The 15,777-nt window shown below is 38.4% G+C and overlaps 1 protein-coding gene across 3 annotated transcripts in view; it reads left to right on the top strand.

The window, feature by feature from the left end:
* Positions 1–15,777, top strand: part of NLGN4X (neuroligin 4 X-linked) — a 160,580-nt gene that overhangs the window by 16,962 nt on the left and 127,841 nt on the right. For 2 of the 3 annotated variants that reach the window (XM_071430584.1, XM_071430586.1), the window contains exon 2: positions 12,540–12,623. The gene's annotated coding sequence lies outside the window, so the exon portion shown is untranslated. Of the gene's footprint in view, positions 1–12,539; positions 12,637–15,777 lie in introns of all 3 variants that reach the window. The other variant, XM_071430585.1, reaches the window with a different exon arrangement.

The raw sequence follows: 15,777 nt of genomic DNA on the forward strand, positions 1-15,777 counted from the left end.
TAAAAACAACAAGCATTTGCTCTCATATCCCCTTGTTTTCTGAGGAAATATAAAAATTGAATTATTAACTAAAATCGGATGATGACTACAACACAACAGGTATTTATCACTTAGCTATCTATGAGTCTCAATTGCATTTTAGACATGCGAATAGGAAAAAGAATGAGAAAGAACTGCAAACTGCAATGCTTTTAAGTGTTTGCAATTCAAATTATATATTACTGGAAGATTTAATTTATTTGTAGAAACTTCAAATTGTTACTTGCATTCAGAATACCTTTGTTAGCATATTTACCTGTGGTTGGAAATTTTTTTATAGATTAGGGAATTACTTGTTGAAAAATAACATACACAACATTTAGAGTTTGGAGTATTAGAAAAAAAAAAGGATTTTATTGTTCCATGGGTTTGTCACCAAAGGGGTCTTTTGAGCTATTTTTCAAAACTTTTGGTGATCACTTAGGTGCCTGGTGTGAGCTTACACTTTGTCGTTCTCCTTCCAGCTTCTACCTTCTGCACGTGTGTGTTTCACGAGTCTGTGTGTACTCAGAGGGGTATTTCTACAAATATTTTAAAGCACTGTGCAACAACTCCAAGTTACTGGAACAGTACACATCCCCACAGTGCATGACAGTGCTGTTCAGCCCTCCAGAGGCTGGTGCTTTATTCAGGCAGAAAGTCCTCTGGGACCTGAACCATGGTCTTTGCAGAGCGCTACAGTGTGACGTACGAGTTTGGTCAGAGTTAGCTTTGTTTCACTGTGAGACTCATGGTATATCAGCACTTCCTAGGCTTTTTGTGGTGAAATTTGTCTTGAGGTTTGCAAAATAACAGCAGTTTTGTGTTTGTGGAAGAGACTTTTAAAATATGTTTCTCTTTAATGCTCTGCTTGTGATAGTTATTGCTGTCAAAACCATGATCTTATGTGTGATTTATAATTTTCCAGTAGCAGCTACCAGCTATTGTCAGAGTTTCCTCCCAGAATTATGTGTCCAATAGACTGCAGTCAAGTATGAGACAGCAAGTATGAGACTTGGATACAAGGACTGACTTCTTCAGTTTACTGATCTCATGAGAACTTTTATTGACTTCAAAGGGCTCTGGATCAATCTCTTAGTTTTTGCTCAAAGCAACTGTAGTCTTTCTTCAATTTTTAACACTGAAATAGTAAAAGGCCAACATATTCATAACTCATTCACTCATGAATATCTTTATTCTTCCAAGTAACAGCAGGGTAGAGAAAAGCAATTGACTTCTCAACAGACAAATGGAAAGAGTAGACATATTGTACTCATGACAATCATAAATTTGGGGTTGTTATGACCTGTAATCAACAGCATATGATGTAACCTATTGCTATTGCAGGCAGGAGATCTAAAGATGACTGACAGCCTAGAGCAAGTAAGATCTAGCTGAAAACAGAATGTTCTAAATACAGAACAATGACTCTATATATAGCCCTACAGTGAGAGAAATCTTTTCATTTCTCCTTCTGATGGGAGACAAGAGAGGATTTATTTTTTTGGAAAGCTTTAGAATCTTCAGCAAATATTCTGAGACACTGGAAATATTTTAGGCAACTTATTCAGTTCATGTAATGGAGTTTAAATCAATTTACCAACATACTGATTTCCTGCTTTGGGGAAATGTGAGGGTTCTAAGTATTATAGTGTTTGTTATTTGCTTGTTCAAGTAATTATTCTACACTGTCCACTGCTAATTTTAGATGATTCTAAATACAATAGATTCAGTTAGAACATGGAGTGGTTGATTAGCTGAGGATTGAGATAATCCATTGTCATGCGTAAATGCTTCCCTTGTGGGTATTCCAGTGACCTCTCATAACTCTTAACCTTTATCTAACATTTGGTACATGGTTCATTCAGCACAATAAAACTATAATGAATGATTAAGTTGTAATTAATGTATTTAACTTCTTGCATTTGACTGAATTCTTAGTAGAAGCATTAAACAAACTGCATTTGTTTCACAAATGTCTTTTGAATGCCTTAATCAAAAGTATTTAGGGCCACATTCTCACCTTGAAGTGAAGAGGGAGGTTGTACTTACTGCAGGCGCCATGCCCCAGTTGTAGAGGGAACTTAGTTTAGTTTTCTGTCCAGAAAAATCCATTTCAACCCATGTCACTGCCTCTTATGCTTCTAGAGATCAGGAATTGGGTTGATCATGAGGTTCCTCTCAAGACAGGATCCTTCTCTTGTAGGCTTCTCATGCACTCACAGCATAATAGTAATGCTGGTAGTGGCTGCCACCATTGCTGTTTTGTCACATTTTATCCCTAAAAAAGAAAACACATTTTAAAATAGTTGCTTTTTTTATATATTTTGCTTTTGGCAAACTGCCAAAACTTCCCTGAGAAGGGAAAACTGATAGTTTCAAGTGCAGCCTGGATAAGCCAGAATTGAATTTAATTAGCGGAAGAAAGATTTCCAATGAAAGACTTTCCTCCTTATTGGATTTGAGGGAAGAGGAATTGGAACCTTAGATGTAAGTTCTCTGCAATTTTTTCTTGTTGCTCTATTACCAAAGTAAATTCTGTCTGTATTTAGACTGAACCTGGGGCAGGATATGAAACAATTGGGGCAGACTCAGCTGAAGACCCAGGTTGAGCCATGATCTGGAACAGCTCAGTAGTTACTTTCACACCTCTCTTTCTGCTTAGTCCTAGTTAGAGTTATTTTATCCGTTGAAAGGGAACCCCACATACAGAAGAAGGAAGATAATTGTATTTTTATTAGTTGGCCTTGTGATGTAGACAACTGTGGGAATGAAGGTGATAGATCAATTAAGCTGCATGCCCAGAGGGGCGCTCAAACACCATGTGCAGTTCTTGTGGGTCTCATATGTGTTTATGTTTGCTCACAAGGCTGTGGTTACCAAATAGAAGCTTAAGTATTTTTTCTCTTCTTGTCAGGGAGGTTAGAAGTGGTGTAAGGGTGCCTACATCCCATTTCAAATAATTTTTGTTTTTTGTGGTGCTGGAAGAAGATGGAGTTGTTTCATTTCTGTTCTGACTCTGCGGCTTTCCATCAGTAGGCAGGTGATTCTGTATGATCAGGAAAGACTTAAAATTTCTTCCTGTCCCTTGAGGATAGGACAGCACCTGGGGATATAGGACTATAGCAATCCTTGTTCTACTTGACTTGAATCAGGTTTTTGCTCAGTTTTCACAAAAGATATTCACTTGAGATGTCAGAGATTACAGTTCAAGCTGTTCTTTAGTTGCTAATATTAAATGACGCTGCTCCGTAAGGAGCAATAATGATCTGAGTAATTGATGAAGTGAATCACTGGCATGAATTAGACATAACCAAACACTGAACATCTGCTGTAACCCTTGCAACTGGAGCCTAGCTTGAGTCAGTCATGTTGGTGGCGTATTCCGTCTTTCTTGAAAAACATATATGTATTTATGGAAGAACAGAATAACTGACTGAGGTTTGAAGGGACCTTTGGAGATCATTTTTCAAATCCTATGCTCAAGAAGAGACACTTACAGCTGATTGTCCAGGACTTTGTCCAGACATTGTTTGAATATCTCCAAGGAGTGGGGTCCTACAAGCTCTCAGAGTTACCTGTTGCCAGTGTTTGATCACCCTCATAACTGAAAAGCATTTCCTGCTATTCAGAGGAAAATTCTTGTGTTTGTTTGTGCCCATTGCTTCTGGTCCTGTTACTGAGAAAAAGATGAGGTTTATAGAGAAATCTGTTTTATCAATATTTGAATGTTTCTAATCACACTGATTGTTTTAAAAAAATCATCTTATCAGACTGCTGTTGTACTTTCGGTTTGTTTCTCTCTACTCCCCAGCTTCATCACAAGTTGCTTCTTGTGAAAATACTGTTCATTCTTTTTCTAAATATAATAGATCAATCATTCATCACCAATCATTTTGAGACTAGTAAGGAGGTTGTAAAAACACATTTATTGCAGCTTAAATTGTGTGGGTTTTAGTCCATAGGTCAGTGTAGAATGTGGTTGTGTCTGCCCCCAGCTTCTGACCATAATCTCTATAAAGGTAAATACTGCTTAGAATAAACAAATTAAGTACCTTCTGGAAGGAGAAGGGACAGTAACAGGGAAGGAGATATAATATCAAGGTAAACAAAAGGTAAAGGTCTAAATGATCTAAAACTGTAGTCCAGTTATGACACTTCTATGCAATCATTGTGGTTTGACATTTATTTTTGCCTGATGATTTAATGCAAATTGCAGAATGATTGAACCTCATAGTTCGTTCTTTATGTAATGCTTTCTACTAGGAAGATAGCCATTCTTCCTTTATTTCATTTATGATTGCTAAATTTTAAGACATGTTTTTATGTTAAAAATTCAGTTAGGTAATCTCAAAGTTTAGCAAGGTTTGTAAAGAGAGTTACCATCACTCATTTTAATAAAAAAATATACTTAGATAAAATGTTGAACTTCTGGATGCAGAAGACCATTACCTAAGGGGTTGAAACCAAAGTAGTGACCTTTACACTGACAGCTAGCAACAAATGTTGTGAGGATTACCTCCTAAGGAAATATATATAGGCCCTCTTTTTATCTCTAACAACAGATTTATCTACCAGTTAGACAATCTGAGAGGCAGTCCCTCTGTGGCAGGCATAAGTGTTGAGAAGGTGGCTCAATCATGTAAAAAAAAAAGTGAAGATAGGTTATAATAAAAAATGAAAGCTTCTCTAGGGAAGAGGAATAGAGACAAGAGTAAGACTCAGGTCTCCGTGGAGTCTGTAATTTTGAGCACTTGGAGTTAAGGAATTTAATGCTTAGATGTATTTCAAAGGTGGTAGTCTGGGCAGAGAAACAGGAAATAGAGGAATGTTATAAAAAATTGGTGGCAACTAATTTCCTTTCTTAAGAGATTGTATGAGTTTATTCTGTTGCAGTGTTTGGTGTGGGTTTATCTTCATGTGTTTTTTCAATCCATATAGTTGTCATGATGGTGATTGGGGAAAGATATTATGGGCTTAGAAGATGCAGATTTTGGTGATTATGTTATTGATGGAATGATGACTGGTGAAAGAAGGATATGCTCCTCATTTGTGTGTCATCGTGGGTCCCATCACTGTTGGGTTTTTTTGCCATGTGAACATTTCATTCACATTGGTGACATGTCATGGCATCACAGGGTGCAGAAATGTCAGAGGCTTTGCACGGGGAGGAGCAGGGCAGGGTCTGTCAGTCAGGACCTGTTCCCCCCTGGTCAGGAGCAGGACAGCCAAGGGCACCGGGGCAGCTTCAGCCCTGGGCGTCAGGACCCTCTCTGGCAGGATGAGGCCAGGCTGGGCCATTGGCCAACTTAGTGAGCCTGGCTTAGTGAGGCTGCCTCTGGGCAGGGCTGTGGGGAGCTGTGCCTGGCTCAGTGGGGCCATGGCAGGGCTGGGCAGGGCTGTGGAGAGCTGTGCCTGGTTCAGTGAGGCCATGTCCAGGCAGGGCTGTGGGGAGCTGTGCCTGGCTCAGTGGGGCCATTTCCAGGCAGGGCTGTGGGGAGCTGTGCCTGGTTCAGTGAGGCCGTGTCCAGGCAGGGCTGTGGGGAGCTGTGCCTGGCTCAGTGGGGCCGTGTCCGGGTAGGGCTGTGGGGAGCTGTGCCTGGTTCAGTGAGGCCGTGTCCGGGCAGGGCTGTGGGGAGCTGTGCCTGGTTCAGTGAGGCCATGTCCGGGCAGGGCTGTGGGGAGCTGTGCCCAGCTCAGTGAGGCCATGTCCAGGCAGGGCTGTGGGGAGCTGTGCCCAGCTCAGTGAGGCCATGTCCAGGCAGGACTGTGGGGAGCTGTGCCCAGCTCAGTGAGGCCATGTCCAGGCAGGACTGTGGGGAGCTGTGCCCAGCTCAGTGGGGCCGTGTCCGGGCAGGGCTGTGGGGAGCTGTGCCTGGCTCAGTGGGGCCGTGTCCGGGCAGGGCTGTGGGGAGCTGTGCCTGGCTCAGTGGGGCCGTGTCCGGGCAGGGCTGTGGGGAGCTGTGCCTGGCTCAGTGGGGCCGTGTCTGGGCAGGGCTGTGGGGAGCTGTGCCCAGCTCAGTGGGGTCGTGTCCGGGCAGGGCTGTGGGGAGCTGTGCCTGGCTCAGTGGGGCCGTGTCCGGGCAGGGCTGTGGGGAGCTGTGCCTGGCTCAGTGGGGCCGTGTCTGGGCAGGGCTGTGGGGAGCTGTGCCCAGCTCAGTGGGGTCGTGTCCGGGCAGGGCTGTGGGGAGCTGTGCCTGGCTCAGCGTGGCTGTGTCCGGGCAGGGCGGTGAGAGCTGGGGACCGTCCCTGCTGCAGCACCTCCAGGCTGGAGCTGACGGGGGTCCCGGGTCCTGAGCAGGTCAGGATCGGTAATGTCCTCAGGGATATTCTTTGTTGAAAGGCTTTCTGAAAATGTTTATTCTGGAGAGGCAGTATAGATGGGTCACTTTCTGTGAAATGGCTTACTGATATTTTAGGTTCATTGAGGAGAACCGGTAAACACCATAGAGGTGAAAATGAGTAAGAGCTCAGTTTTCAAGAGAAGAAAGTCTCAGAACCTCTGTTGCTGTCAGTCGGGCCTTTGTGCTTTGTATCCTTGGCATCATCCACTTACATCAACACTGAGCTGGAATAGCCTCCCCGTGCATGTTTTGTCCACCTGAAAGAAGTTTCAGTAGTGTAGGAATGGAAATTTATACAGCTAGATAGGCAATTCCCTAAGGGCAGACAGATTCTCATGCACTGATTTCACCTTGATATCTGGAATTGCAATTTCTGTTACCTTACACTGCATTTTTAAGGAGTGTGTGAAAACCAGCTCAGTGACTTAACCAGCAATGATAGTATCTGACACATCATTTATGGAAAGATTAAAATGTTTCCACTTCTGAGAGAGTTTTCACGTACAAGTTTTTTATTTAATGAATTTTTAGTTATTCCAGTCTTTCTGGCTGTGAAAATTTTAGGAGAACTTTTTCCTGAATCACTAGGGTCTTAAAAAATCATAAGGGTGAAAGGTATATTGACCAGTTTGCTTGTACGTAAGAGAGGCATATATAATTTCATCAAAGGTAATTGGTTTATTAGTTATAACTTTGAAGTGACAGAGATAATTAACATTACCTCCAGCAGAGCAAGAGCCTTGCTATAATAGCTGTTTCAGTGCCTTTTCATACATTTCTTGCTGTTAGTTTCAGAAACAGAAATACTATTAAAAGGCCTAAGGAGACTTAACTATTTACTTGAAGTGAGGACCAAAAGATCATCTGAACTCCATGCCACTGGGTGGATTTTTCTGTCTCCTATTCATCTTATTCCCTATCTGCAATCTCTGAATGCTGTACCTTGACAAGTTTGAGGGCTATTATGTGGAACTCTTGCTGTTCCTTCTGAACTTTAGTTTCAATATGTCTCAGCATGGTCTTGAAGCTCTCTTTGGATTTTGTTTCTTTGACTTGAGTTTTGTCCTTAGTCTTTTTTTTTTTTTTTAGTTCAGATTGATTTTCCCCTCTGCTTTCTGATGTCTTTCTCCTTTAGCTGTATCTCGTCCTCCTTTTCCTCCTCCTCCTTAATCTAAAGCTTGGCCTTTCTCTTGTCTGTGGCTTGAGATTCAACCTTTTCTTTTGACACAGGGCTGGCACTCTCCCCTTCTCTTTGACCTTAGACTTAACATTTCTTATGTCCTCTGGATTTTCTGTGCCTTGTTCTACATGCTTTTTTCAGCATTGTTACTTTCTTAGAGTTCCCCTAAGGGGATTTATCGTTCCATTTGCCATTCAGAATTTCTTAACACGGCAAATTACTCTCTTCTGCATCTTCAGCATTTCTCTGGTCTGTGTTGCTGTTTTGGACCTAGGCTTCATGAGTCTAATTCTTCCTGACTTCTCATAGCAGTTTGCAAATTCTTCAGAAGATTTGTTTTGTTTTGATTCAAAGTGAGTCTAAATCTTTGTTTGCAGTCTGCTTGTTGTATTTTAGGTTTGTTTTGGTTTTAGGGGTTTTTTTTTTTAGTTTTTTTAGCCTTGATTTGTTTTCTTCTTTCTCTTCAGCATGGTTTATTTTTTCTTGCAACTTTTCAGGTTTTGACCTGTAGTATTAATTATTAGGTTTGCTTGGAACCTCATTGCACCAATATTGTCATCCTTTTGTCCTTTGTTTTGGAATGAAATGTGTATTATATTCTATTCAAATATTTATCTTAATTCATTCTCCTCATGAAGGAGGAATTTTTAATCTTTTTTATCTGCTATATCGCATATGATATCTTGTTTTTTTTGTAGGTGGTTCAGGATTTTTCTGATGTAGCTAACATGAGAAATTAATCTGTTTTGCCAGTTGTACTAACAAAAATTCATATCCAAATAATTCTGAAGGCAAGATGATTTCTCAAGAAATGTTAGTACTTTATGGGGAAAAAATAAGCAAATTCACATCACTTGTTCCAAGCTGCCATCATGCCTTACACATAGCTCCATTTCTCCTCTCCATCTGCATCCTGTGGAGGTGGCCTCAGCCTTTCCATTTCTGTGTTACTGCTCCTTTGCTGCTGCCATTGTATCTTTGGTAGCAGCCCATTTTCTCTGAAGAGCAGTCTCTGTTTATTGTTTGTGTTAGGCTGTTCTGCCTACTTCCTCTGTTCGTCTTTGGTCTCTGCTAGACTTTTTCCTGCCCTTAGACCTTGCCAAGATTCATACAAGACTAATCTTTCTTTTTCTTGTAGTTTCTTTCTAAAGCCACCCACCTGCTTTGTGGGATATTTTAGTTATTTGTGGCTGAAGATACAGTCCCTCACCTCTGGCTTCAGAGGAGTGTCAATCTTTTCTCCCTGCTTTTCTCTGACTATTGCTACAAGGGTATCCTCATAGGACAGGCAGAAATCAAGACTAGAGGTGCAGAAAGGTTCAGAGGTTCAATTATTTAAAACAGAAATAGGTGAGCAGAGAATCATGAGGTATGTATGTCAGAGGTAGGAAGAAGAAACAAATTTCACATCTCTTTCTGATCTGCTTGAAGACAAGGACTGTAACTCAGAATATGTACATTGAGAAAGAGTGTGTGGATGAGAGGCTTCCTATCTTCTGGTGTGGTGCTTTTGATTACAGTTGCTAAATGGGAGGCTTTTTCTGGATTAATTTCCTCACTTTAGGCAAAGAGAGAGTTACTGCCTATTCAGCAAAGGAAAATTACATTTCGCTGCCTTTGCATTGTTTAATACTTAATTACATTTAGTTTGAGTAAAGAAATTAAGATACCACCACTCATTTCTTGGATAAATCAAAATCAACATTAGCTCAGCTGGTGTAGTTGAAGAGTGGGTTGTTCGTTTTCTAACTTGAAGCCCACACTCTGACTCATGAAGATTATAAGTCTAGAATTCAAAAGGATGCCTTTTTTCTACCCACTAAAATACAAAGGAAGCCTATGGTCAGATTTAGTTATTTTGCTTTCATATACTTTAATCAGGGGGAAAAAATATTTCATTTGCATATCTCTGATATACCTCTGGCTGGTCTGCGTCTGTTTCCTGCTGTGAGATCTACCTCTGGCTAGCTTTCCTCTTCTGAACAGCACTGGCCTCCCAAACTGTCCAGGCAATAAAGAGTTGAAATAGCAACATCTGCTTACTTGATCTTCTGACTTCTGGATTATTGATTCTGAGAGGATATCACAGAACTGTCTGCATGCATTTCCCCATGCTCTCAGGCACATGGTGTGATTCTTGGGGTATCCTGCTTGGGACCAGAGTTGGATTTGATGATCCTGATGGGTGACTTCCAACTCAGCATATTCTATCACCCATTGTTTAATGACTGATTTTTTTTTTTAATAGATAAAAAGACTCAAAAATTATTTGCTGTGAAATATGTCACTAGATACAATTTTTTCAATTTAACAGTGAGGTGAGCTTATTGTGAAAATTTTCAAAAGAAAGAACTTGTTATGAAACTGAATTGAAAGTGAAAAGGGTATAAACATTGTAAAGGTTACAGGTTTAAAGATGTATTTAAAGATGCTAAAATTGAATTCAAAAGGGTAGATTTTCTTAAAGGGACTCCACGAATCTATCTGCTGAAACAGAAGTTAATTAAAATAGTCCAGTAATTGTGTTGAACAATTTTGAGCATCAAATACTAAAAAAAATGTTTTTAGCCTATATTTAGGTATTGGCAGGATTTGGCAGGGGTTTTAGGAATAGCTGGAGAAAGTGGGTCATCATGTTCAAAACAAAACAGATTTTTTTTATAAGACAGAGATTTTCTTTCTCAAGTAGACTAAGATAACTGTACATAGTGACAGAATGTCAGTATTACTATGTTCTTGTTGTATCATCTATAAAATCATAGACAGCTGTGGTAATTCTGAGAAATTACTCAAATAAGTAAGCTTAAACTGGGTAACATTAAAACTAGGGCCATTATAATGCCATTGGGTTTAAGTTAGAAATGTGTCTGTGGAATGGTAAGCAAATCTGGCATAGATTTCAGAAAAAAATATGCTTAGAGGGACTGCCAGCATCCCATAATATTTCCATTAAAATTTTGTAATTATGAGGAAGTTTTCACAGATATGAAAAAAATTAGCTCCTTAAAAAAGAAATAAAGTATGTAGACAATGCCTATACTTTGTCTAAGTGTAGTCTTAGTGCTAGTCTTTTAACATGTGCCTATGCTTCCTGATAGAAAGGAGGTGCAGCATTTGCTGTTGCTTTTTTGAAAGCAATGGACTATTAGAGAGATAAAGTCTAAACATGATCTTTAAAGGGACATTGTGATTTACTAAAATACATAAAATGTAAGTTATAACCCTAGTCACCTACAATCCAATTCAGTCTGCCAAGGACAACTAGAAGACAGTGTAAGATAATGTAAAGGTGAAAAAGATAGACATATAGGTATGGAGTTAAACTTGGAAAACCTAGAAATAGTACCTTCTTAATTCATGCTTTAAAGCTGGAGACTATTTTGGTACCATGGAGAGACAAATGCAATCCCTATGGTTACCAGTAAAGCTGAGTTCTTTCCTCCTCTCTTCTCTCCTCTCCTCTCTTTTCTCCTCTCTTCCTGTAGCAGTAATTAAGCTATAAAGGATGCTGAAATAAAGAAATTCAGGTTTTAAATAACTGAGAAGGGAAGCTGTGTTAGCCGTAGTGGATTTTCACTTCCATTGACAGCCATTCCTTAAATCCTTCCTTATTTCTTATATCCTAAGTTTAATCACATACTACTGTTAGAGAATTGGAATGGCTGTCGGTCTACGTGAGCAGTGAAAGTAAAGTAATCTCCAGTAAAAGTGCCACTGTCATATGGAGAGATTTAAGGCATTACCATAGCTTGGAATACAGATTGTTCTAAACTTCAACATCTGATTCCTCAATGGGTGTGTATGAAAAGTCACAGTGTTGCCAGCCTTCCCCTGCAGCAAGTGTCCAGATGGACACTTTGACAGTTTAGCTAGGGTGTTTCACACATTCCTTATTCATATTTCAGAATTTCTTCTTTTCAGATGTGTGTTCACGTAGCCATCCACTGGTACTTATTTCAAACTTACAAAGATAATCACTGTGTTTACACAGAATTGAGGCCTGTGTTTGCAGCTGTTATAATAAATTGCACTTACAGTGAGTGGTTTGGTTGTAGAGAGTCAAACCATTCATGAGGAAGTATTCATTGCGATTAAAATTGCAAAATTTACAATCTGTGTGCTGATCAACTTAATAAAAAAAAGAATAAATGATAAAAAGTGCCCTTAAGAGCTATACAGAGAAAAACAGAGTGCATGTTTCCCCTGCAAAAGGTGTGCAGGGGATAAGTAAATCCCATAAAGTCTGCTGGCTTTGGAGGGAAGACAAGTATTTAAGGTATTAAAGTCTTGAAAATATTAAAATTACCTGAAATACATTTCTTAACACTATTAAGGTTTGGGTTTTAAATCACAGTGTCTCAAGATACTCTTGACAGAACAGACCGTTGGTAAATACTGGAATTTAATCTAAAAAGTGAATCTAACATGGATAGATTATTCAGAAATAGTCTATCAATTGAAATTTGAAGTATAAACTATAGTTTTCAATTACACATAGGAAAGAATAAAAATAATAAAATGGCATTTAAAATGTGATTATTTATATTTAAATTAAATTGAATATATTTTTATATATTGGGCTATTGAAATTTTATATTTGGCTATGCATAATATATCTTTAGAGAAATATTTAAAACCAAAGTGTTTTGCTATGATTTCTTCTGTACCTTGGATTTCAGAGTATTTACTTGCCTTAGCAGGTTCTCAAAATGTATGCTTTTGTGGTATACAGGTTTAAAGACAATTCTGTCTTTGTAGCAGTGTTTAATATGCAAAGAAAAAAAATACTGCTAATAATTTTTATGACATAAATCAATACAGTGTGCTTAATGTATTTATTGTGTGGTTATTAATATTGTCATTTCTCTTTTTGTTAACTTGAAAAATAGCATTACAGGTGATTTACTAAGCAACCACTTTTTTACCATTTTTGACTCATACATCTGCATTTCCTTTCTTCATTTACTGAAGAGCACTATGTATTTTTTTCCTAACAGGAAAAATTTCTGCTGTAACTAAAATGACATCATGCTGCCTCCTGTGGGGGAATGCTGAAGCCTTCTCAAAAATACAACACAGTGGTAAGTACTAAAAGTATGTTCATAACAATTCCTTTTTTCATAAGAATATATAAAAGAAAGATAGCAAGTCTCTGTTGCTGGTATTCTTAAATGTGCTTGAAATATCTTTGCAATATATCCATTTAAAAAGTTTGTTTACCCTGTGTTCATCCAATGAGACATGGTATACAGTACATTCTAAGCATTAGCACTGTTTATATGCTTATTTATGTTAGGCATGAATTGTTATTATTTTTCAGCTCTATAAGTATTGAATTATACCAATCAGTTTGTAATTAAAAGACATGAGATTAAGCCTGGCTATTGTGACGCTGCTGCTCAGTAAGATTTGGGGGTTTCAGGCCACACTGTACCAGACAGAGCTGGTTTGCAAGACAAGGTGGGGTTCTGGAGTTCTTATGAGGCTGTACTAAAAAAGAGGCTTGGTTGCTGTTTCATACTGTTACCATAAAGATCAATTTTTTCCTCTCAGTTGTTAGCAAAATATGAGAGAACATATTTTAATGTATAGCATGTACACAGCACATATATGTATGTGTATATCTATGCACACAGATATATAAACATTCTTATTATATCAATACTAAATATGTGATAAGGGTTTAATTTAGAAATCCATGCATAGAATATGTTCTTTTTATAAAACACCTTGATCTAATTACCATGCTTTCATACTGTGCCTGACACATTGATTAATGAGAAGGGAATGAGATGTACAAGTGACCAGAAAAGTTTCTCTGGTGCAAATTCTTCCTTTTCACTTTATACTATCCATGAACTTTGAAGCAGATGTGACTTTTTCTGTAATCATCGCACCAGCTGTAGTACAATGACGTTTCCATTTTTGCATTGACACTGGGACCTAAATTCAAGGAGAAGGAATAATAATATATCTGATGTTATAATAAAGTTGTGAATAAGCAATAATTCAAAGTGTGACAGGTTAGTTATGAAAATCGAAGCTACCATTATGTGAAGTGGAAAATTCAGACAAAGAAAATAACAGCTTTGAAAATTTCTGTGATTTTTGCATCACTGAACCATGTTTATTCCAATTTGTAACAATTTACATGTAATTGAATAAAAAATACTTTATGAACAGGGACCCGTTTAATAGTTTAGCATCCACACTGATTGTGATAATAGCTGAACTATTTGGAGGTATATAGTGACTAGTACAATATGCATAAGTGTCATACATAGAATTCAATTACTGACTCTACTTCAGAGAACTCATGACATTTTTTTTCAGGAACGAGGCAAGCAACTGATATAAAGAATACAAGGCTCATATAAAACTGAAGTCAATGTTGAAATAATTTCTTTGGAACTAACGATTTGTGGTACATTTGCCTTGTCTGGCATTAGAATGAGCCACAGCCATGTTCCAAGAAGGGAAATTCTTATCTCTAGCTCTATCACAGTACACTGAGATAGACCAGAGAAGCTGGAGAGAGGATTTTGAAGGGGAAACCAAGGGATGGAGGGATTTTAGTTTTTTCCAATTTCTCAGTATTTTGTTTGCTCTTCATAATGCACAGCAGGAAAGTCAGAGAGGAGGAGAAGAAAAGGAAGCAAACAACATTAAAGCAGAAAAGTGAGATGGAGCCTGTTCATGTCTGGCTTTTAACTCAAACTGCAAGTTAGTGAACATCAGAAGCCAGCTGTGCCTTTTGAAAATTTTCCTGTTCATCTAAGGTGATAATTGGACTATACATTAAAAAAAACCAAAGAAAAATATTAGAAAATGAAGTTATAAATCAGCATAAAATTTATTTCTGCTTCTCTGCTTGCTAATTTTCTGAAGTAGCAACAAATATTTGTATTCAACTACTAGCCCTGAGGTAATCCAAAATACACAACAGAAATACAGAAATATTTGTTAATTTCTTATTTGTCTAGAAAAAGTTTCTATTGAGATTTTTTTCAGGAGAAAAATGGAAATGGATCTGAAGGCCTTCAGGATAATTCATAATCCAAGCCAAACTAACCTCAAACTAACCTCAGTTTTCAGCTGAAAATAGGGATCCATTTGGATAAACAGAAGAACAAAAAAATTCCGAAAGATAACTAGGGACAATAGCTTGGATAGATTCTAACTATAACTTTGGCTGTATTGGACTCTTATATTCGAGAGAAATACAGAAAGAAATCCCTACATCTTGAACTCTTTAACTGCTTACTTGCTATCTGTCTCATCCATAATTCCAGATAGAATTCTTCAACATAATAGACCCATTATCTTTCTCAAGAACAGGAACCATCAATTTATGCTTGGAGTATGCGATGTGTGTTTCCTGGAAATGCATATATAATATAGTATTAAAAACTGAAGCAAATGAATGGCCCATGCTTTTTCCTCAGATTTTGATTGTGCATCAGAATTATAAGTGAGTTGAAATGGTTGGATTTCTTTCTAGAATCCCAACCTGACAGCTGAATGTGCAGATGGAGCCCTGTGGTAGTCTGTGAAGCGCTGTGTCATTCCTTTGATGTAGCCACATACTGTCAGATTCTTGATCATGTTCTCAGACTCTGATCAAACCTACTGTCTTGTATCATTTATGGTAACAAATGTGAAGGAAAAGTAAAGCCTTTATATTAGGAGGCAGGAATAAACCATTCCAGTTTAAGTCTTGGGAGTTTTAGGAAACAGATCAACTCTTTATTCTCTGAGGAAAATCAGGGCACAATACAATTCTCATTCTTAGAGCTGTCAGAGCTCCTCAGCTTACTTTTCAGCTCTTGGGATTCGGATAAGAATTTTTCCCTTCCTCTTGTCAGGGTTTATGGCTGTACATGAAAGTACTCTTAGCTGAGCAGTCCAACCTCTGGTTAAGCATCATCTTCAACTCCTCCAGTTTTCTTTTTAGGCTCTCACTGATTTTATAGTCTTAGGTGGAAGAAAAGTGCTCCCCCACATTTCCTCTGTCTTGGACAAATATCTGCACAATTTTAGCATGGAAATCCATCGGTTATGTCGGTTCCTAAGACCGTGTTATGATACTTAGGCTCTGCTAATGTTATAGTTTGCATTCTTCCTACCAAGTCTCTCTTAATTTTGAAACACAAGGAAGGAAGGAAAAAAAAGAACTCAGTTTAAAATTCTTCCCTTTTACAAAGATAGAAGGTGTGTTTTCCATACTGAAACACA

The sequence above is a fragment of the Agelaius tricolor genome, unplaced genomic scaffold (genome assembly GCF_023055355.1).
Source record: "Agelaius tricolor isolate 1412-34295 unplaced genomic scaffold, bAgeTri1.0.p SCAF_7, whole genome shotgun sequence".
Lineage (NCBI taxonomy): Eukaryota > Metazoa > Chordata > Aves > Passeriformes > Icteridae > Agelaius > Agelaius tricolor.